Raw genomic sequence first — 23,521 nt, 5'->3', positions numbered from 1 at the left:
CGAAGGCTTTGGAACCAGCTGTGCCCCGTTTGTGAAAGCTGCAGAGACAGTGCCTACAGATGAGAAGTGTGCAGAGCGTAGTCCTCTGCCCGCAAGGTCAGCAGGTGTGACAGGTGAGCAGTTCCACTCATGATAGAATCAAAAATGGAATACCCAGGAACGATACTCATGGGAAGTGTGTACAATCCGCATCATGAAATTGTACCAGGGACACAAAAGAGCCATTGTACAGGTAGAGATGTTCAGCATGTTCCAGCAGTGGGGGATCAATATCTTACATATTTCAGTTGTTTCCAAATTAACTTACTGATTTAATGCAACCCCTGGCCAGAATCTGGGTGGATAACCTACCAGATATTAAAACGTATTAAAAAACATACCGTAGGCCAGGCACAGTGCCTCACACCTGTAGTCCCAACAATTTAGGAGGCTGAGGCAGGAGGATCGCTTGAGGCCAGGAGTTCAAGACAAACCTGAGCAACAGAGAGAGACCCCATCTCTGCAGAACCTTTTAAAAATCAGCCAGGTGTGGTAGTGCACACCTGCAGTCCCAGCTACTCAGAAGGCTGATGTGGGAGGATTGCTTAAGCCCAGGACTTCAAGGCTGCAGTGAGCTGTGATTGCAGCACTGCACTCCAGCCTGGACAACAGAGTGAGACCCTGTTTCAAAAAAATTTGTAAATTTATAATAATGTAAACAATTTGATATTGTGATGGTAATAGACAACATGCCCATGGAACAGACTAGAAAGGCTGGAATATAGAATTTAATACATCTGGTTAATATTTAACCACTTGGGAAACCATCAAGCCCCTTGCTCATATCAAACCCCCAAATATATTCCATGTGGATTAAAATTTAAATATAAAAATGAAATCATTGAGGTGCTAAAAATAATTTAGGTAAGTAAGAGTAAGTAGTTAAAGGATGAAAAACATCTTTCCACACATGATACCAGGGACAGAAAAAAAGTCTCCAACATAAATGACTAATGTATTATATAAACAACTTTAATAATGAATATGAACAACTCATTGTGAATGAACTTCTTAATAAGACAGTAGGTGAGAGATGTGAATTAGTTCACAAAAGGAAAAAATTATCCTAAAATTAATATGGAACCTAAAAAGAATCCAAAGAGCCAAAGCAGTCCTAAGCAAAAAGAACAAAGCCAAAGACATCACATTACCTGACTTCAAACTATACTAAAAGGCTAAAGTAACCAAAACAGCATGGCACTGGTATAAAAATGGATGCCCCTTTCAGTAAATGGTGCTGAGAAAATTGGATTGCCATATGGAGAAGAATGAAACTGGAACCCCTGTCTATCACCATATACAAAATCAACTCAAAATGGATTAAAGACTTAATTGTAAGACCTGAAACTATAAAAACACTAGAAGAAAACCTAGAGGAAACTCTTCTGATCATTGATCTAGGCAAAGTATTCATGTCTAAGACCTCAAAAGTACATCCAACAAAAACAAAAATAGACAAATGGGATTTAAATGAAAAAGCTTGTGCACAGCAAAAGAAGTAATCAACAGAGAGAACAGACAACCTGCAGAATGGAAGAAAATATTTACAAACTATGCATCCAACAGGGAACTAATATCAAGAATTTACTAGGAACTTAACAACTCAACAAACCCACAAATAATCCCATTAAAACGTGGGCAAAGGGTGTGAATAGACATTTTTTCAAAAGAAGACACACAAATGACCAGCAAGCATATGAAAAAATGCTCAGCATCACTAATCATCAGAGAAATGCAAATTAAAAGCACAGTGTGATATCATCTGATAGCAGAAAGGATGGCTATTATAAAAAAGACAAAAAATAACAGTTGGCATGGATGAGGAGAAAAGGGAACTCTTTTTTTTTTTTAGACAACTGTGAGACACTCTGTTGCCCTGGCTGGAGTGCAATGGCGTGATCTCGGCTCCCTGCAACATCCACCTCCCAGGTTCAGGCAATTCTCAGCCTGGGCCTCAACTTCCGAAGAAGCTGGTATTACAGACATGCACCACCATGTCTGGCTAATTTTTGTATTTTTAGTAGAGTCAGGATTTTGCCATGTTGGCCAGGCTGGTCTCGAACTCCTGAACTCAAGCAATCCACCCCCCTTGGCCTCCCAAAGTGCTGGGATTACAGGTATGAGCCACCGCACCCAGCCACTTCTACACTGTTGGTGGGAATGTAAATTAGTACAAACTGTATGGAAAACAGTGTGGAGATTTCTCAAAGAACTAAAAATGGAACTACCATTCAATTCAGTAATCCTACTACTGGGTATCTACCCTAAGGAAAAGGAATCATTATTTTAAAAAGATACCTGCACTTTTATGTTTATTGCAGCACAGTTCATAATAGCAAAGATATGGAATCAACCTAAGTGTCCATTAATGGGTGATTGGACAAAGAAAATGTGATGTATGTACACAGTGGAATACTATTCAGCCATAACAAAGGATGAAAGCATATCTTTTGCAGCAACATGGATAGAACTGGAGGCCATTATCTTAAGTGAAATAACTTAGACAAAATACCCAATGTTCTCACCTATAAGTGACAGCAAAATAATGTGTATACATGGACATAGAGTGTGGAATGATAGACATTGACAACTGGGAAGGATTAAGGGGTGAGAGATGAGGCATAACCTACTGGGTACAATGTTTGGGTGATGGTTACACTAAAAGGCCAGACTTTACTATATAATATATCCATGTAACAAGATTTCGCTTGTACCCTTTAAATGTATACACATTTTAAAAAAGGAATTAGTTCATAAAAGGAGAAATAGAAATGTCAGCAAGTGTGAGAAAGTCAATCTGACATTAATCCGGTAGGTACCTGCCCTATTAAAGTAAGATACTATTTGTTGCTATTAAATTGACAAACTTGTGGTGTGCTTTGCTTTTGTTTGTTTGTTTTTGTGAACGATGGTACTCAATGCATGTGAAAGTGTTTGGCAAGGACTCTCATATGCCTTGGGAGAGGAAGCTGCAAGCTTTCTGCCAAGCAGTTTGGCAGGATGTCTCAAAACCTTTAAAAGAATTCCTCCCTTTATCCTGGGGATTCCATTTCTAGGAATTTATCCCAAGGAAACAATTAAATCTGCAGTCCAAAATTCCTATGCAAGGATGTTCATCACAATGTTATATATAAAGGTGAAGATTTGGAAGGAATTTGAACATCCAATGATGGGGAATGAGTCATTCATCTGCAGGAGTGCAGTGAGGCCCTTGGGAACCTTTCTGAAGGATGCTTAGTCACAAGGGAATGAGGGAACTTCATGATCTAAGGCTAAATGAAGAAGGCAGGAAGGATAGTGGGCCGAGCTGGAGGGAGAAGAAGGCCCATGGGGAAGAGGCGGGGGCCAGTGCCAGAACAGGAGGCAGAAGGTGCAGGATGTGTTGGAGAGCAGGCTCAGCTTCATTTCATTCAGATTCCCTTTAGCAAATTCTGATTGAACAGATACTGGGTGCAAACTGCTGTCATTTAGGCTCCGTTTAGCAAAGGAGATGGTTTGGGTGAGGTATACCTAAGGACAGGTGCTGACCCCGGGCAGGCTCTTGCTTAGGGCACGAGGCAGATGCTCCGCCCTGTGTCCATGACCCCGCTCAGGGACTCGCTCCTCTCCCGGCTTCTCACCCCTTCTGTGGGAAGCTGCTATCTTCACCTCCTCTTCCCAGGGTGCATAGAACTTTTCACATTAAAAAGAAGAAAAAAAATCAGGATAATAAAACGTTTTCAAAAAGAGGTTGTATCCTACATAAAAAAATTGATATTTATGTGTGGGAATAGGGAAAAGACTGGAAGGAAACATATAAAAATGTGATTTCTGGTTAGCTGTTATAGAAGTATGGGATATTTCATATCTATATTTTTATAATCCATTTTTTTTTAAAAAAAGCTTTATTGAGGTATCATTGAGATATAATCTGCACACATTTAAAGTGCACAATTTCATACATCTTGATATGTGTGTATACCTGTGAAACCAACACCACGATCAAGATAGTGCACGTACCCATTGCCCCCAAAATTCCTCATGCGTGTCCATAATCCCTCCCTAGATCCCCTGCAGGGCAACTCCTGGTCCACTCTCTGTCCCTATTACTCAGTTCACACTGTTTCCTAAGATTTGCCTTAAATGGAATCATGCGCTTTTTTGGCTTCTTCCAGCCCGTGATTATTTTGTGATTCATCCATGTCGTTGTGTGTCAATGGTTTCTTCCTTTCTGTTGCTGAGAAGTATTCCATTGTGTGGGCATAGTAGAGTTTTTCTCATCCTTTGAATCACTTGATAATTGGGAAAGTCCCCCCCTTTTTGTAAGCATGCCCGGAGACTGGCTAGTGTCCTGGGAGTTTGGATCTCTGCCATCTGTCCATCTCTGGAACTTTGGGGCAGTTCCTCAGGCCTGGCCCAGTGACCCTGAGGGCAGCAGCCCCGCCAGCCCAGTGGGCACTTGGGCTGTCATTCGCCAAACACAAGGCTTGGCCACGCCTTGAAATGCTCAGGCTGCCTAGAAAGCATGTCCTCACGGTCAGAGCTTTGATTTGGGTGCCAGGAGGTTTAGTGGTGGTCATCAGAGGTGCTTAATAGTTGCCTTTGTGCCTTGCCTCGGTGGGAGAGTCGGAGAAAGCCTGATGTCTTGTCGGAAGTTGGTGTTGCCTAACTTCCACATGTCACTCGTGCCCTTGCCTGCACCTACGTGTGGCTCACAGCTCGTTCCCCCAACCCCAGCAGGCAGCCCGCCCTCTCTGAAGAGCGGTGCCCTCTTCGCCTGCCCAGTGCAGCCCCCACCATCACTCTGTGGCTCTCGTCCTTCACCTGGCAGAGCTGATGGCTGTCCCTCTGTGATCTAGGTGACTCTCACGAGGTCTCCCTGTCTCTTGGATTAGCACAGACCCAGGCAGCTCCTCCAGGGCTCCAGAGAGAGTCATGCTACACCAGTCCCCAGGCATCCCCGGTCCCTGTGGTCCCGTGGCGTGCTGCCTATGCTATGCCTTGCCCCACTCATCTCTAAGGGTTCCAGGAGGTACCTTCCACGCGCTCAGGAAAGAGACTGCTATGATACTTGCTCTGGCCGGCTCCTGGCACTGCCACCAGGGCTGAAAGGGAGGACTTAGCCCATGCTGTTCCACGTAGAAAAGGGGCAGATGGCCAGCACCTCTCCAGCACTCTGTGCCCCCTTGTTCCTGAGCCTGAGTCTCCTAAGGTCTGGCACGTGATATCCTTTTCTGCCTTCTCTTATCACTCCAAGCATGAGTTGGACCCAGTCCTTTCCTGGTCGACCTTTCTCCCCTCATTATTTCTCTACCTTGAATGGCCTTTGCCAAACACCTCAAAACTACTCACATTGGCAGGGACCTGTGACTGTGAACAGGGGCTGGTGCGAAAAGCCTGGGTCTTCTAGATTCAGGGGGAACTCTGGACGGCACCTCTTTGCGCACTGGGCACCCTCCAACTGCAAACAGCATCTCCCAGGGCTGGGCCCCGCTCTGGGAGCAACCTTTCGCTCCTTCTCTCTCTAGGGCCTGAAGTCCTGGGGTGGTGCTGTCTCACCAGGCACAGGAGGAAGAGAGGCTGACCGCCCGGGGACTCCCCCTGGAGGAGTGCTAGTGGACCTGTGCCCAAAGCTGCCCAGCTCAGGGCTCTGTCCGTGTCTCCACATTCCAGCAGAGACACTGACGGAGGAGTCTGTCGGCAGGAGAGCCCCAGTTGTGGAGCCAGTGTGAAGCTCCATGAGGTCACCAGCTGGTTCCCTGGAAGCAGGCAAAGGCTGGTGGGGGGCAGGGGGCAGGGCTCCTCTCTGCTCTGCGCAAGCTCCCGTCTTTAAAAAAGACTCCCTTGAAGAGGATGGAAGCTCACAGTAAACTGTCCTGGCCCGTATCCAGCTGTGTAAACCGTAGAGCCCCCCTCGGCGGGGACAGGACCCCATTTCTGTAACCTGATGTCTGGGTGAGGGCGGCTGGTTCTGCTGGAAGCAGCTGCAGGACTCCTCCTAGTGCTGCGGGCTCAGGCCTGGGCCCCAACCTTGGGGGGAGGGTGGAAGGAGTGAGGGGGTAGGGTCCAGCCCAGGAAACGAGCCTGTGAGGAGGTGGTGCTCCTTGATGTTGGGGACTGGGGGCTGGGCTGGCAGGACCCTGCGGGTTGCTCAAGGACCCCTTCCCATTTCTGCAATTACCGTTACTTCTGAAGTGAAGAGCTTCACCAATACAGTCACCTGGGCCTTTGGGGCTCCTGCCTCCTCCCCCTGCCTGGCTCCTGCCTTGGCTTCCTGGCTCCTGGGCATGAGAGGGGCATGGGCAGGCAGGCAGCCTCTTACTGGCCAGATGATGCTGAAAGCCTGCATTGCAGAGGTGGTTGCTTAGCCTTTCAACAGGGCACATACAATGCCCATTCTGGGCGGGAGGCAACTAAGGCTTTGAGGCATCAGGTCCTCCCCAGGTCCTTGGGCTGCACATGAAGCGTAAACCGTGGAGTTGGGTCTGAAGCTGGTTTTATATTCTCCCCGTCACATCCTGCTGCGTTGCTGCAGGATCACCTGCCCCAGGCCAGGCACTTTGCCAGGGCTCCCACATAGCTTAGCTGATTGCATCCTGAAAACAACACCGCAAGATAAGGATTGCCTGATTCTTCATTCTAACGACTGGGGAGGCTCAGAGCATGTAAGTCACTTGCACAGCCATGTACATTTGCCAGGGCTTTCTGCTCCCGAAGACCATGCTTTCCAAGACTCCTCAGATGCCCAGACCTGCTGTTGGGTGGGAGGTGCGGTCCTGCGTGACTAAGGGACTCCTGGGTGAGTCCATCGGCGTGGCCCTCTGCCTGCACCCTCCAATCTATCTCCTCCCAGCCAGATCCATGGGTCCTTCCCAGTCTGACTACAGCATTTCTTGTGTCTGAGCCCTTCCCCACACTCCCCACAGGCTCCAGCCTTGTACTCCCTGTTCCCCAAGCACTCCCCTACCACAGGCCTCACACCTGTCTCCTCTCTGCCCAGGGACCAGCCCCACTGGCTGACTGCCCACAGACCACCCTGAGTAGCTTTGCCAGCTCTCTTCCCTTCCTCCACCCTGGGCAGAGGTGACCGTTCTCATGTGGTTTCCCTCTAGACAGCACTCCACACACTTCCTTTATGAGTGGGTTACGGACATGGCTGTCTGCCTCCTGCACAGACCGAGGATTCTCGAGGGTGGGGACGGCACCTTAGGTTCTGGCGTACTCAGAGGGAGAGCACATAGTAGGTCTTCAGGAAAAGGTTTTCAAATAAGATTGCGTTAAACTTCTGGAGGCAAATTATCTCCCTTCTTTTCTGATCAAATGCTTTTTATGTTTGAGAGATGTGGCAATAGTGTAAGAATTTACCACATGCTGAAATAGGTCTCAGTGATAAAGAATAACAGGTTTAATTTTTAATTCCAGGTTTTAACTGCATGATTGTGTGCTATGAGTATATATGGCTGCATGTCTCAAGAAATTCACTGGGTTTAAAATGTGGGCTTAGCTACTGCCAGTGTGATTTGATGAGAGCGGATAGAGGTCTCAGATCCACCCTCGGATTCCACTGTCAGGCCCAAGGACGGACCCCTGGCCATTGACTGATGCCAAGTGGGTGCCTGGCAGCAGCCTTCCTTCCCATCGCTGCTTCTGGACGCCTCAGCCGTGAGTCAGAGCATGTGCAGCGTGGGCTTGTGCGGGTGGCAGGGAGCCCAGAATTAGCTCAGCTGCGTTTCAGCAAAGGCTGCAGCGGGGAGGGGGAGGATGTGCCAGGCGGGGGCTGAGAGTCAGCACCCTCAACCACAGTGGGGGTCGGCTCTCAGGAGCTGTCATAGACCTCAGGGCATTCAGGGAAAGCCTGCTGTGAGCCGAGCACAAGCCCGATCATAGATGAGCAGAGGGTCACAGGACCAGGCCTTGCAAAGTCACAGCTGCTGTGACCCCAGCATGCCGGAGACAAACATGGGCCCTGAATGGGCGTGGCCAGGTCATGCCTGGGGAGCGAGTGGCAGACAGGTGTGAGCATCACCGAGCTCACTGCTCACGGTGCAGCAGGGACGGCCGGCTCAGCGCCTTCACCTACCCCCGGCACACCCAGGCAGGCAGAGGCAATACCAGACAATGCATCACCTCCTGTCTGGCCTTCCTTTACTCTTTGCAAACTGCCTTTTTGTTAAAAGGCAGAGAATTGTTGGCACAGGTACTTTAATATATTGCAAAATGTTTTATTTGCCCTTGCGCCGTTCCTGCTCATTCTAAACTCTGGCACGGGTATGCTGCCCAGGACGCCAGTGGTTGTCACACCAGAAAACAGGGAAGCCGCGCTTGTCACTCTTGGCTCATTAGGGCAGAATACAACGTGGGCTTTGTGCCTCCCAGGGGTGCAGAGGGGCCAGGTACTTGTGTCACCACCAAATGAGCCAGCTAGATGGAACAGTAAAATATGTAATCACGAGCGTGTCAGCATTGTTCTAGAACAACACGTCTTTAAAGGCTTTGGTACGTGGTATGGGCACACCATGTTACCTTTGTGGATTTCCTGTAGCCACATGGGAAAACACAGGCGGAGCAGGGATTGGTGTGTTTGCGGTTTCCATGGGTTTGATTTTATGAGCACCGCAGACTGGGAGGAAATCAAAACACCCTCAGGTGCTCAGGGTGGCCCAGCTTGGAGGCTCAACCAGATGGTTTCTACCCTGACCTGGCCTTGGTCACCAGCATTCGGGTTCACAGAACCAGGGTGAGCTGGCTGCAGAGCGTGGCCAAGGGGCCACCCACTGGCTCCTTCCAGTGGGCTTGGGAGCACACGGTCCTGCAGGTGCCTCCCTTCCTGGCACTGGCACCCCTCACTGAGATCTGGTCCTTCTGTTTGATCTTTGGACATCGCGTGTTGGATGACACCTGGGCCCGACACGAAGTGGGACATTCTCATCTGTGGGAGTCTGAGACCACAGACCTTGCTGCCATCAGCCTTGTCCCTGCGGAGCCTGATGTAATGGGTGGCCTGTGGAGGCCGCTTGCTAAGTGCTGTGGACTCCCACCCTGTCCACGTCCCTCTGCTGGCACCAGTCCCGGAGGCATTGTGCAAAGGGTCGCACACATCTGGAGAAACCCTCCCACTGATGTAGCCTCTGTTCTTTGCAAGGCCCAGCGTGCACCCAGCAGTCTCGCTTGAGCCCCCACCCGCTATGAGTGGGCCAGGGCCAGAATTCATATGCCCCTTTTAAGGACGAGATACCTGAGGCCTAGAAAGCAGAAGGGGGGTGTGCCTGTGACGAGAGCAGAAGCACGGGCGTGGGGGTCTCCCGCCTCTCAGTTCAGCACCTCACCCAGGTACCTGCTGCTCCCCCGACGCTTGGCACTATCTTGCCAGGACGTGCTGCCAACAACTTCTCAGCCTCCCTTTAAAAATAAAAGGTGTCTTAGATTTTTCTGATTCTCTGTGCCCAGCAAACTCACTGGAAGCGAAGCCCAGAACAGCCCCTCTTTTACTGAGCGGTAATTCCCGGCAACCCTGGGCTCAACACCTTATTTACATCGCCTCATTTAATCCTCCTGTCACTCGTGAGAGGAGGCACCATTATTGGCTCCACTTTGTAGAAAAGGAAATGGGCTCTGTCAGAGCAAACCCTGGCCGAGGCCACCAGCAGGTGAATGGAGCCAGGCCTGGCGAATTGCAACACTGCGCTCTGACGGCAGGTGGGTGTGGAGGGAGGGAACACTCCAACTCCAGCTCTCTCGGCTTTGAGGCTGCTCCTTGTTTTGTAGAAACGGTTGTCATTGTGAGCAGAGGAGACTCTGGTTCTGGGGGGTCCTCAAAGCAGTGGCTGGGAAACAAGGAGCTTATTTATTTATTTATTTTGAGACAGAGTCTTGCTGTGTTGCCCAGGCTGGAGTGCTGTGGCGTGATCTTGGCTCACTGTAACCTGCACCTCCCAGGTTCAAGTGATTCTCCTGCTTCAACCTCCCAAGTAGCTGGGATTACAGGCACGTGCCACCACGTCCGGCTAATTTTTTGTATTTTTAGTACAGACAGAGTTTCACCATGTTGGTCAAGCTGGTCTCAAACTCCTGGCCTCAGGTGATTCACCCACCTTGGCCTCCCAAAGTGCTGGGATTACAGGCGTGAGCCACCGCACCTGGCCACAAGGAGCTTCTTAGACTACGTTTTCAGAGGTGAGACAGTCTCCCGTTCTCAATGGGGAAGTGGGAGGTCCTGCCTGAAGGTGCGTCCCAGCTCACGGCCCCCTTGGTAAGAGATCTCTGAAATCAGCTTCCTGCAGGTAGGAGCAGCTGGAGGAGGAGATAGAGCCAACCTTCTGAGGTGGGAAGTAGTGCGAAGTTATCGGGGAAGTGCGACGTGGGAGAGATGGCGTTACTGACTACTCATGATGTACTAATCCGGAGGGGTGGGAATCGGGGCAAAATGTAGCCATTTTCCGCTTCAGAATTAAGTTTCCCCTTTTTGAAAGCGGCCCAAGGCCCGCTACCCATTCCTTTTGTTGTTGGCTTCCATAGCGACTCCGCAGGCCCTCTGCCACGCTCACGGATGGGCTTTGTACCTCGGGACAGGCTCTGTGAGTTTACAGGTGGCAGAGGGACAAGATTCTCCTGCCTGTAAGGGAACCAGGGAAAAAGAGCAAAGTGGCCAGGTGGCTTGGGGTGTGCTAACAGATGGAGCTTTTGGTGCCAGGCCCGTTCCCTGGAGAGGCCGGCTGGTCTGGGCATCAGGTTTCAGTGGGCCTTAGAGCAGGCGGGTCAGCAGCAGGAAGGTGCTGGAGGGAGGAAATGCCATTTGCCCGGCCAGTGTTTGCTCGCATCCTGCAGCCTGACAGCTCAATTTGTTTGCACCCTCAGACTTCATGAGCAGTGGTTTGACGATGGTTGCTTGGGTCCAGATTACATGGAAACCTTTAGAACCTCCCCTGGGTTTGCATCCTGAGCTAATAATCATAACTGCTTTCTCAGATGTATAATAAGCGTTTTCCTGAACCTGCTCACCCCTTCTTATAAGTTACAGCAGTGACATCGCAGTTTTTACATGTAAACCAGAAGCAAGGTGAACCAAAATAAAGAAAGCAATTTTATGAACAAATACGTTCCCCTTGAGAAGCACCAGGAATCAAATGCAAATATCATAAGGGACAGTTAAGAATCTGCTGTTGCTATCTAGGGCTCATGAATCTCCTGATGTGCAGATAAACCATACATAGCAATTGCTTGGCAGCTTTCTGCCCATCTCTCCTGAATTTTCGCTGGAGAAACCTCCCCAGAGTCTCGGAGGAAGCAGAGCTGCTGAGATGCCGATTCTCTGTGTGAGGCTTAAACTCAGGACGCATTTATACATCCTGTACTCTCAGTTTGCACGAAGCTTTTAAACACAGGGCTGGGCGAGACACGTTTGGGGCAGTGGGCTTTTTCCGAGTGTAGACCTCTGAACCTTTAGGATTATTCTGGCTGTGCAAATTTACTGATACAAATAAATACAGGGACTCGGGCTAGGCTGAGAGAAAGTAGATGAGGTATGAATGAAATTTATTTCTGTACAGATGGACTTTTAGCAGAAATTGTGAGGCTCAGTCCACTTCCAAGTGTAGGTCCCAGCCTTCTGTGCCAGCCACTGGCAGCTCCTACTACAGAGTGGCTGGGCTGGGCCAGACTCTGAATGTTGCTGTGCCGCTGATAGAGGCAACAGCAGAGAGGGGAAGGTCACTGGACTATAAGCCACCTTGGAAACCTGAGCGTTGGTCTGTTGTCCAGGGCAAGTGGCAGCTTGTACCAGGGAAGGGAGGGGACAGAGCTTAATGGAGTTTATCTGCCTGATAGGCATTTGCAGCAATAGAATGAGTTTGGCTTTGGGGTTTTGTTTGGGCTGATCAAATCTTTCTGTTCACTCCCAAGCCGTTGGGTTGACGGACTATCCACAGGCTGTGGGATGGGAGAAACTGTGGAGCCATCCAGCTGTGTGGCCAGGAAGGAGGGCTAGCCTCTCCCCTGCCAGACCACTCACTGCAGGGACAGGGCAGGCATTTGCCAGGTAAATCACTTGCTGGAGGGTTGACGTGGAACGGCGTCTGCAAGCGAGGCGGTGTGGGACCCATTCCTGTCCCACAGCTGAGATTTTGGAATTGTCTGGAAGAGACGCCCTACCTGAGGGTGACCTCAGAGCTGTCTAGGCTACACATTTAGGGTCTCCTGTTCTTGTGGCTTGCCTCCCAGATGAGACAGCCAGTCCGCCCACTGGTTACAGCTTTCAACACGAAAGGAGCTCCAGGGCACTGGCAGCTCCTACTACAGAGTGGCTGGGCTGGGCAGGGCCAGAAAAGCCATGAGGTGAGATCCCTCCCATTCCAGCTTCAGAACTGCATGTTCTACCTGACGTCGGAGATGAAAACTGGCCTTCTATTCCCATGGGTTTACTTGAAGGTACACGTTTTACTCCTGATGCCTTGCAAGATTTGCAGAGACGTTCAACACGTGCCGAAACATTAGGTTTTCTGCTTCAAGAAATACTCCCTCATCATCCTTTTTCATCTGGTCTTAGTGTATGCAGTTCACCTGGCAGTCGCTTCTATGCAGCAACCAGAGTCACCTTTTAAAATGTAATCAGACTTCCAATCCCAGACATGATGGAACAATAAATATCAGACTGACTCTTCTTTCCCAAGCAATTGTGATATCGGATAGAATGCATGAAGGAACTGGTTTCAAGAATGGAACAACACTCAGTGCAGGTCTTTGATCCAACCGGAAGCTTGTGAGTCAAGCCCCACATTCATGCTGGCTTTCTGTCTGAGAGCGCCCTCGAAACCAAGGCGCAGGGAAGCAGAGGTCACCAGAGAGCCAAGCACAAGCAGCAGAGATCAGAGTACAGGCAGCTGGAACTTGCCGGGGAGGGTAGTGGAGAGGAGGGTTCTGAGCAGAGCAGGGACTTCAGATGTCCTCAAAGTGATCTTGAGTCTTGGCCAAATGCTAGGCTGCATTTGCACGGGGAACGAGTCTTTGAGGCTCGGCGGAGAACAACTACTGGGCAGGACGTTGCGGGGAGGATGGTGAGCTAAACACAACCTGGAAGTCACACAGTCACATTGTGCTGGGAGACTAAGAGTTTTTGTTTTGTTTTATTTGTTTTTTGTTTTTTTTTTCCCCCTGAGATGGAGTTTCACTGTTGTCGCCTAGGCTGGAGTGCAGTGGCAAGATCTTGACTCACTGCAACCTCCGCCTCCTGGGTTCAAGTGATTCTCCTGCCTCAGCCTCCCGAGTAGCTGGGATTATAGGTGCCCACAACCATGCCCAGCTAATTTTTGTATTTTTAGTAGAGAAGGGATTTCACCGTGTTGGCCAGGCTGGTCTTGAACTCCTGACCTCAGATGATCAACCCGCCTCAGCCTCCCAAAGTGCTGGGATTACAGGCGTGAGCCACTGCACCCAGCCAAGACTTAGGGTTCCAATCTGCTAGAGTGATGAGACCTTACTGAGCACCTTGAACGTTGAATCCGAGATCACAGAAAGGTCATACATTAGGAATAAGATTGCTCTAGCCCCAAGACCACGCTAAACTCTCCATAACAAAACCTAAAAATAAGCCTTGTTAGAATCCAGATGCTATGCCAGTCAACTAACTCTCTGCCAGAATAAAACTCAGCACTCTTCAAACAAATTATTATCTGCAATAGCCAGCATACAATTTAAAAAATCACTAGACAGGCAGGACAGGAGACTAATAACGAAGAGAAAAGATCAATAAATACCAACCCATACAAACATAGTGGGTGCACAAACAGGAATTTCAGCAGAGAAGTGGCAATTTAAGAAACAACTAAATGGTCATTCCCAAACTAGAACATATAATATCTCAAATGAAGAATTCACTGGATGGATGGCCAGGCGCGACGGCTCACACCTGTAATCCCAGCACTTTGGGAGGCCGAGGCAGGCAGATCACCTGAGGTCAGGAGTTTGAGACTAGCCTGGTCAACATGGCAAAACCCTGTCTGTACTAAAAATACAAAAATGAGCCTGATGTGGTGGTACACACCTGTAGTCCCAGCTACTCAGGAGGCTGAGGCAGGAGAATTGCTTGAACCCATGAGGTGAAGGTTGCAGTGAGCCAAGATTGTGCCACTGCACTCCAGCTTGGGTGACAGAGCGAGACTGTGTCAAAAAAAAAAAAGAAAAAGGAAAAAGAAAAAGAATTCTCTGGATGGATCTAAGCGCAGTTTGGACACTGGCAGAAGAAAATGTCAGTGAGCTTGAAGACAGATCAATAAAAACCATTCAAACTGAGTCACAGAGTGACGAAACACCGAAAAGAAGTTAGCGGAGCCTCAGTGACATGTGAGAGATGATATGAAATAGCCCAACAAGTGCAATTGGAAGTTAGGAGATGAGAGAGAGATTGGGGCCAAAAAATATTTGAGGATATTTCCCCAAATTTGATGAAAACATATCAGCCTACAGATTCTAGAATTTCAGGGAACCCCTAGCAGGATAAACTTAAAAAAATCACACCTAGGCTGGGCGTGGTGACTCATGCCTGTAATCTCAGCACTTTGGTTGGCTGAAGAGGGCAGATCACCTGAGGTCAGGAGTTCGAGACCAGCCTGGCCAACATGGCAAAACCCTGTCTCTACTGAAAGTACAAAAAATTAGCTGGGCATGGTGGTGGGTGCCTATAATCCCAGCTACTCAGGAGGCTGAGGTAGGAGAATCACTTGAACCCAGGAGGCGGAGGTTGCAGTGAGCCAAGATGGTGCCACTGCCTGGGCGACAGAGCAAGACCCCATCTAAAAAAAAAAAAAGACAATCACACCTACGTACACTAGAATTAAATTGCTGAAAATCAGAAATAAAAATAAAATATTAAAGCAGTCAGAGGAACGAAGGCACATTATGTATAGGGGAACAAAAATATGGATATGTTTGATTTCTCATCAAAAACAGTTCAAACTCATAGACAATGGGAGGACATCTTTAAAGTTCTGGAAAAACTGTCTCAAAACTAAATGTGAAACAAAGGCATTCAGATTGACAAAATATGACCGAAACTGTTCTCTGCAGACTTTCATTATAAGAATCATTAAAGGAAAGTCTTGAGGCTGAAGAGTAATGTCCCCATATAGAATATGAACCCATATGAAGGAATGAAAAGTGCCAGAAATGGGAAATAATGTGATAAATTTAAAAGAATTTCTGTCCGGGCGCAATGGCTCACACCTGTAATTCCAGCACTTTGGGAGGCCAAGGCAGGTGGATCACGAGGTCAGGAGTTCGAGACCAGTCTGGCCAACATGATGAAACCCCATCTCTACTAAAAATACAAAAATTAGCTGGGCGTGATGGCGGGCACCTGTAATCCCAGCTACTCGGGAGGCTGAGGCAGGAGAATAGCTTGAACCCGGGAAGCAGAGGTTGCAGTGAGCCAAGATCACGCCACTGCACTGCAGCCTGGGTGACAGAGCGAGACTCCATCTCAAAAAAAAAAAAAAAAAAAAAGAACTTGTTTTCTCATGTTAAAATTTTTTAAAAAGACAATTGGAGTTTAAAGCAAAAGTAAGAGTAATTTATTACAGAGTCTACATGGCAGGTCCTGAAATAATGTGTGTGGTTTCCTTCAACATTGTTGTTTCATTATAAGGTTGATGAGAGAAAAAAAATTGGTTTTGTTACATCTTTTCACTTAAAGTCACAGTTTCCAGGAACCTATTAGCAGTGCTGAGTGAGGACTTCCTGTATCAGGAATGAAAGAGGGCCTATTAATACAACTCTTATACATATTATAAGGATAATAATGGGATGTTAATAACTACTGCATGTCAATAAATTCAACAAATTAAATGAAAAAGGTAAATTCCTTGAAAGACAAATGATCAAATTTGACACAAGAAGAAAGTGAAAATATGAATGGCCCTAAGTTTGATTTTTTTTTTTAAGAAAATAAAATTTATAATTAAAAACTTATCCACAAGGAAAACTCCAGGACCAAATGGCTTCACTGGTGAATTTTAGAAAGCATTTTAAAAAGAGGTTGGGTGCAGTGGCTCATGCCTGTAATCCCAGCATTTTGGGAGGCCGAGGTGGGTGGATCACTTGAGGTCAGGAGTTCAAGACCAGCCTGGCCAACACGGTGAAACCCCGTCTCTACTAAAAATACAAAAATTAGCTGGGCATGGTGGCATGTGCCTGTTATCCCAGCTACTTGGGGCGATGAGACAGGAGGATCGCTTGAATCCAGGAGATGGAAGCTATAGTGAGCAGAGATCACACCACTGCACTTTAGCCTGGGTGACAGAACGAGACTCTGTCTCAAAAAAAAAAAAAAAAATGAGGTAACACCAGTCTTGCACTGAATCTTTCACAAAGGAGGGAGTAACACTTCCCAAATAATTTTGAGGTCAGCGTGTTAGTCCATTTGTGTCGTTATAAAAGAATACCTGTGACTGGGTAACTTATAAAGCAAAAAGAATTTTTAAAAGTTGTTATGAAAGAATATTTGAGACTTAGTAATTTATCAAGCAAAGAGGTTTATTTGACTCATGGTTCTGCAGACTATAGGGAGTGTGGTGTTGGCATCTACTTCTGGTGAGGGCCTCAGGAAGCTTCCAAGCATGGTGGAAGGCAGGGGGAGCCTGCCTGTCGCAAGGCAAGAGAGGCAGCAAGAGAGAGGGAGGTGAGGGCCCAGCCTCTCTTTAACAGCCATGTCTAGCGTGAACTCATTACTATGGGGAAGACACCAAAGCATTCAGGAGGGATCCACCCCCGCGACCAGAACGCTTCCCACCAGGCCCCATCTGCAACTTTGGGGGTCGCATTTCAACATGAGATTGGGTGGAGGACAAAATATCGAAATGGTATCAGCCAGTATAGCCATGATTTTTTTAAAAAGGAAAAGAAATGACAAACCAATATTCTTCATAAACATAGAGACACAAGAACACAAAGTGAGCAGTGAGGGGCCCACGTGGCTTAGTTCTTCTTGAATGAAATGAAATAAATTTAAAAAGGTGGCTTTGTTCTTCTTGAATGAAAATTGAGTCAATAAACACTCATGGGTCCGTTGTCACGTGGAAGGCTGGGCATTCAGGTGCAGTATCTAATTGGATCCTCAAACTGGACAGGAAAAAATGGCATCTTCATCTGCTCAGATGAAGAAGCAGGCTGAGAACAATCACGTGGGTTTCCCAAGGCCATTCCCATATGTGGTGGCTCATCTGGGACAAGCATCCAGGTCTTCAGACGGCAAGGCCGGTTCTCTGTAGGAGGGCTCCCATCGAGAGACTTTCTCTGCTGAATGAAGGGTGGGGGTGTGGCTGGGACAGAGAGTCGCCTGGCGACTGTGATGCCGTAGTAACCGCAGTGGGGAGTTTCCTGGAGATCTGTTCCCGAGGAAAGGACAGTGAGGGTGTACCTAAGTAAGGAAAGGGATTGCAATAGTTCAGTGGAGGGTGCATGGAAAGGGGGCTCCCGTATCACACTGTTTTATGTTCGGCGTCTGACCTCTCAGTGTTCCTTCTGTTTTTATAACTCTCTAGGGATCATTTTACCCTGTCCTCACAGCATTTAGGCTGATGGGCACTCCAAGTATCGATGACACCTGGGAGGAAAGCGGCTGAGGGCTCTCTTACATGAGGCTGTGTGCCTCTGTTTCGCAGATGTCTTTCTGGGCACGGAGCCGCTAGGGGACATGCCAGAGATCAGACGAAGTAGCGTCACCCAGACTAAGGGCCAGGAGAGCAGGACTGCCGAATGCGGCAGTGTTTCTCAATCGCAGAACCACACTCGCGTGTACGCACGTGGACGCGTGCGCGTGTTGAAGGATGATCCTGCAAAGAATATCTTTCTCTTCATAATTTAGTGATGCATCTGACTTAAAAATGACTACTGAGACTAACTTCAAGAGCAATCAGAGGGGGAAGCTTGTGAGAATATCTACTGCATTCTCAGAGTTTGGGGTTAATCAGATGCAAATAGTTTCATCGTTGGTATATTGGCACGTTGGGGAAAAAAATTATTCCTTGATTTAAGTGTTTGCAGTAGTTGAAAGCATCTGTCTCCTCCACATGCCCACGGAGATGCGATTTCTTCCCCAAGGTGGAATTATTTAACAGAGTGAAGTGAAGGCGATGTCCGCTCTTACGCCTCACTGAGAGACAGTTAGAGGACCCCTTCATTTTTTTCTTAGATGAGATTTTTAGGCATTGGGGGGAAAACAAAATGGGTTTTGAAATGAGGGAGTTTTTACAAATGATGTATCTTGAAGGTGGGCTTTTGGCAAGTTTACGACAGCGGGTCCCTCAGCCCCCCGATCATGGTCCATACGCCCCCAGGGATGGAGCAGTGAGCCCACTCGGTGTGAGCCTTGCCGTGAGTCTGTGCAGCAGTGAGGGAAGCGGAGGCCCGGAGGGAGCTCCTTGTGGCTTCAGGCTGTTTTGATCAAGGTGCTGAATCTTCCAGTTCATGTGAAGCCCTGGGGCTGGGAGAAGTGAGCTCTCCCCAGGCTTCTGCGTCATTGAGGTCAGGTGTCCTCAGGAGTAGAGGCTGATCCCATCCCCACAGCAAATGGACAGGAGCACTCCGGTCCTAGGGGTGAGGGCCCCCTCACCTGCTGCTGTGTGGTTGGGAGAGTGTGCTCGCGCGGCCCTGGGGGTACACGCCAAGGGGAAGGCTGTTTTCATCTCAGGATGCGAAGCTTCCTGGCGGGAGTGGTAAAGCTGGTCGTAGGCTCTAGGACACTCTGTCCGTTTTCCTGAGTAGAGGCAGTAAACGTGGGGGCATGTGTTCTGGGGCTTCTTTGCTTACCTTGGGAGAGATGACCTGTGGGCCAGGATGTTTTCCGGATGAAGAGGTGACTTGAGCCCGGAACACTGAGATGGGGGGTGACTCAGGGTCCCGGAGGTCAGGGAGGCTGGGCCGTGGCAAGTTCTGAGAGTGTGCCCGGTGAGGAGAGGCCTAGTTAGCACAGGTCCCTCGGTCCTACAGACCCTTCCCTCCGGCTAGAGGGATGGTCAGGCTCTGGCAGCAGCCAGTGACCCCCATCCACGCTCATCTTAAATGCCTTTGAAAGCCAGACGCCTGGTTTATGAACTGGGAGAGGGGATACATCTGCTCTGAAGACCAGAACGCCCGTGCCCACTGCTCAGGAGCCCCTGACACCCACACAGTCAGGAGCCCCACACACTCGGGGAGCCCGCTTCATAGTCATCAGAGTGTTTGCTGGCGCGGCTGGAATCCTCAAGGGAAAGGTCTCGATCCCGTCTTCGCAGAAGGATTATGTTTCCTGGCAGGGTCATCACTTGCCTTCTCCGGAGGCCTGACTCGGGGCTGTGCAGGCAGAGCAGGAGCGAAGGCTGCCGGAGACTCCTTCAGCATAGAGCTGGCAGCCCTGAGAGAGGCGAGCCCGCTCGTGTCCGTGACTACACCTGTCCTGCCTCCTTTCACTGATGATGTTCTCCCCTTGTGCCGTATGGGCTGACCTGACCTCTACATCTCATTTGCAAGCTGTTTCCAAGTCACAGTTTAGGATCGGTCGGTGTCCAAGTCGCTAGCCCTGGTTGTTCCCTTTGCAGACCTTTGGAACTTTTTACAGTGGAGAATGGCCTTTTCTGACTGTCCTGACATGGGGTCCTCTTCCATCTGTGACATCCCACTTTCTCAGTTGGTGTCCAGACTTCATTGCGCCTGCCTTTGTTTGCAGCTTCTCTTGTGTTCCTGTCTTACTGCTTTGCCCAGCTCGCGAGTTCCTGGGGAAGGGTTGCATTTGATCCTGATGTGCAGCCAGCTGGGTGCAGTGTGTCCCCGGCAAGCTGTTGTTAATACTCACCAGCACCAGGTCACTTGTTAATACTCACCAGCACCAGCTCATGTGATGCACACCCTGGTGGGGTTCACTCAGGTTTGCTCATTCTAACCCAGGATTCCGGACTCTAACAAAAGGCCCTATCCCAGAGTATAAATTGGAGTCTCTAGACTGTGTCTCTTTTGTGATTCAGGACTTTGAGAAGACATAAGATTTCTTGAGAACTGCAGGCCCTGTGTGGTCTGATGTGACCTCTGTGTGTGGTCCCGTCACAGATCCAGGATAAGACGTCCTGTGGGCTGTGATGTCCACCTGTGGACCCCAGTTTGCTTGTTGGTTAGGCCCCAGGCCACGTGGGCTGGCCACCCAGGACGTCTGCTCCGCCCTTCAGGGCTCTGAGCTCTGGATGCGGGGATCCCTGGGACTGAGGTTTGTGCCATGCCCTGTGATCTGTATATAGATCAGGGTTCTCCCAAGGGCTGAGTTGGGAAGATCTTGGTGGGAACTAAAACCAGAGGTCCTATTGTGTCATGCTGGCAACTTTCCCACTGTGGCAGAGGCTCCGTGGACCGTCATGGTCAAAATGGTCACCATGTGTTGAGCCCTTTCTATGGCCAGGCTCTGTGCCAACACATCAGCATTTAACTCTCAACAACCCTGCAAAGAGGGACGAGCCCATTTCACAGATGAGCGGGGTTGCAGAACCTGTCCGAGGTCACGGTACGCTAAATAGTGAAGCCAAGGGAAAAACTCAGGGCTGCAGAGCCACGTGCCTTTCAGGCCGGACCCTGTGTGCCAGCCCCATTGCTTGCAGAATGGCTCTCTGTCCTAAGCGAGGGGAAGGGCTCAGCGTTTCTTCCTCTGGAGCTTGACTTCCTTTACCTGCCTCCTGCACCATGATAGAAGGTGGAGCCGGGTGAGCTTCTCCTTCACAGCTGAGGCACCCTCCGCAGCCACACTGGAGTCTCTGTTTCCCGTGACTGATCTGCTCTGACTAACAAGGCTGTGGAGTGGAGGGGCCAGATCGCTCCCTGGCTGAGCTTGGACCCTTGCGTCATTTTCAGGGTGCCAGGTGAGGATGCAAGGAGGGTGCTTGGTGCTCTTGAGAGGCCTGCCTTCCTCCGTCCCCCTGCCTCTCCTCCCACTGAGCCTCCGTCCCCCTGCCTCTCCTCCCACTGAGCCTCCGTCCCCCTGCCTCTCCTCCCACTGAGCCTCCGTCCCCCTGCCTCCCTTCCCACTGAGCCTCCGTCCCCCTGCCTCTCCTCCAACTGAGCCTCCGTCCCCCTGCCTCCCCTCCCACTGAGCCTCCGTCCCCCTGCCTCCCCTCCCACTGAGCCTCCGTCCCCCGCCTCCCCTCCCACTGAGCCTCCGTCCCCCGCCTCCCCTCCCACTGAGCCTCCGTCCCCCACCTCCCCTCCCACTGAGCCTCCGTCCCCGTGCCTCCCCTCCCACTGAGCCTCCGTCCCCCTGCCTCCCCTCCCACTGAGCCTCCGTCCCTCTGCCTCCCCTCCCACTGAGCCTCTGTCCCCCTGCCTTCCCTCCCACTGAGCCTCCGTCCCCCTGCCTTCCCTCCCACTGAGCCTCCATCCCCCTGCCTCCCTTCCCACTGAGCCTCCATCCCACACCTCCCCTCCCACTGAGCCTCCATCCCCCTGCTTTCCCTCCCACTGAGCCTCCGTCCCCCTGCCTCTCCTCCCACTGAGCCTCCGTCCCTCTGCCTCCCTTCCCACTGAGCCTTCGTCCCCCACCTCCCCTCCCACTGAGCCTCCATCTCCCTGCCTCCCCTCCCACTGAGCCTCTGTCCACCTGCCTCCCCACTGAGCTAAGACTTCTCAGACACATTTCTTACGGCGTCAGCCTTGGGCCTCCACCATCAGGCCGCCCTGGCCCTTCAACCCTTTTCTCTCATTTCCTTCATAGACGCCTTTTTTTTTTTTCCATTCCAGTCTCTCTGGGTGCCTCTGACTACTGAGCACATTTTTCTCTTTGCCACCAGTGCCCCCTGCTTGGGCACTCCCCTTGCCTGTGGGGCCACCCCTGGCCATTCCCTTACTGTCCTTCAGGCTCAACTGCAGTCCCAGGTGTTCCACACACGGTGATCGTCCACTTGGCACCTGCTCCTGCACTGCCCTAAGAACGTTCTTCTCTTTCTCATGGAGACTCCTTCGACTGTCTGTGTCTGCTCTCCCACTGACTACAAGGTCCTGTGAAGACTCTTGTATATCTTTGTCACTTGGGTGCTTATTACATATTTGTACATTTTTAAAAGGCTTAACGTCTGAGGTTAAGAGCTCTTGTGTCACCCATTCGTGTGGCCCAGCGGCCCCCAGGCTGGCAGGGGAGTGGCTGCAGGGGACTGCTTCACTGGAGTCTGGGGAATGGTCTGGTTTGCATGGTGGCAGGTGAATTTCATGTTCCTGCTGCCACCCTGCCTTGGTGGGGTGGGAGGGGCACATCCCAGGCATATCAGCTTGCTTATGTTCAGGTCCCCGTTTGGTTTGACAAAGCAGAGGGTGTGTTGCTGGCGTCCTGACTTTGGGGAGGCCTAGTAGCCATGAACGATCACTGGGGATTTTTCAGTTACAACAAAAGGAGGCTGTGAATTGTGACTCCTGTCTGGATTTCAGCCCGTCTTCCCCCTTTTGGAAGAAGATTACCTTCTGGCAGAAATAAGTGCATTCGTCTTCTATTTAAGGAAAAACAATGTTGTCTTCTTTGAAATAGGCTCTTGCTGTTCTAGGCAGGAGAACAGGTCAGCCTTTGCGCTGCTTAAGCACAGCGGCAGCGGCGGCACTCACCTTTGAGGCACACAGTGACGGGACACGTGGCCTCCCTTCCTCATCCGCACAACGGCTCAGTTTTTCTTGGTGCTGTTAGGAAGACGTTCAGGGCCTCATGGGCCCTGCTGAGCTCTGGATGACATGGGAGCCACAGGCAGATGTTTTGGGTCTGGGCAGACAGCCAGGCTGAGGAGATCAGACTCAGCTCCAGCAAGCCCATCTGACTCCGGTGAACGTGCCCTGGCCCAGAGCACGCTCACTGTGACCAGGTAAGGGGACTGGAGGTGTGCCCTACCTGACTGCGATGCTAAGAGCTGGCTGGCCACCCTGGCCCTCTGTTTTTTGAACTTCTGCGACATTTCTCTTCTAGGCCTCACATTTGTCACTCATCACATGACACCATGCTTCGATGCTTTTACTGTGGGCATGTCTTATCTCCCCACGCTCTTAGCGAGGTGACCTCTTTGAGGCCCCCACATTGCATACCAAGCTGGCTTGCCCATGGCTTGCAGATGAGTATTGATCACTGCTGTTTTTTCTCTTTTATGTGTGAAATACTGTCTGACAGTTAAGCCTCACATTCACATCCCAGTCAAGGACCAACAGAGAACTTTCCTTCAGCTGATTTCATCGTCTGTGCATCTTGACCTTTAGAGTTGCTGGAGCCTAATATAACCAACTCTTGATTCATTATTATGAATTCACCATTTTGCATTATATGTGACAACCTGTAAATCCCTCAGCAACCTCCCCAGCTGCCTTGAGGCTCCCTGACCCACCCACGGATGGTGAAGGCTTGGGGAGCATCAGGATTTTAATGGAACCTAAGCAAGATGCAGAGAGGACAGTAATAAGCTAGCCACGGAACCTCACAGTGGGCTCGGTGGCTGTGATCTCCTGGGACTGTCTGCCTGGAGGGCAGGGGCTGCAC

At 50.1% G+C, this 23,521-nt stretch overlaps 1 protein-coding gene across 7 annotated transcripts in view; it reads left to right on the top strand.

Annotated features, from left to right (window-relative positions):
* Nucleotides 1–23,521, top strand: part of CRACDL (CRACD like) — a 146,330-nt gene that overhangs the window by 16,622 nt on the left and 106,187 nt on the right. Inside the window, exon 1 of one of the 7 annotated variants that reach the window (XM_065526623.2) lies at nt 9,573–9,714. The exons of 5 other annotated variants lie outside the window; for them this stretch is intronic. The gene's annotated coding sequence lies outside the window, so the exon portion shown is untranslated. Of the gene's footprint in view, nt 1–9,572; nt 9,715–9,774; nt 10,192–23,521 lie in introns of those variants that run through there. One more of the 7 variants, XM_045368758.2, reaches the window with a different exon arrangement.

The sequence above is a fragment of the Macaca fascicularis genome, chromosome 13 (assembly GCF_037993035.2).
Source record: "Macaca fascicularis isolate 582-1 chromosome 13, T2T-MFA8v1.1".
Taxonomy (NCBI): Eukaryota; Metazoa; Chordata; class Mammalia; order Primates; family Cercopithecidae; genus Macaca; species Macaca fascicularis.
The sequence above is the reverse complement of the archived record's forward strand: the minus strand, read 5'-3'. Positions and strand labels throughout refer to the sequence as shown.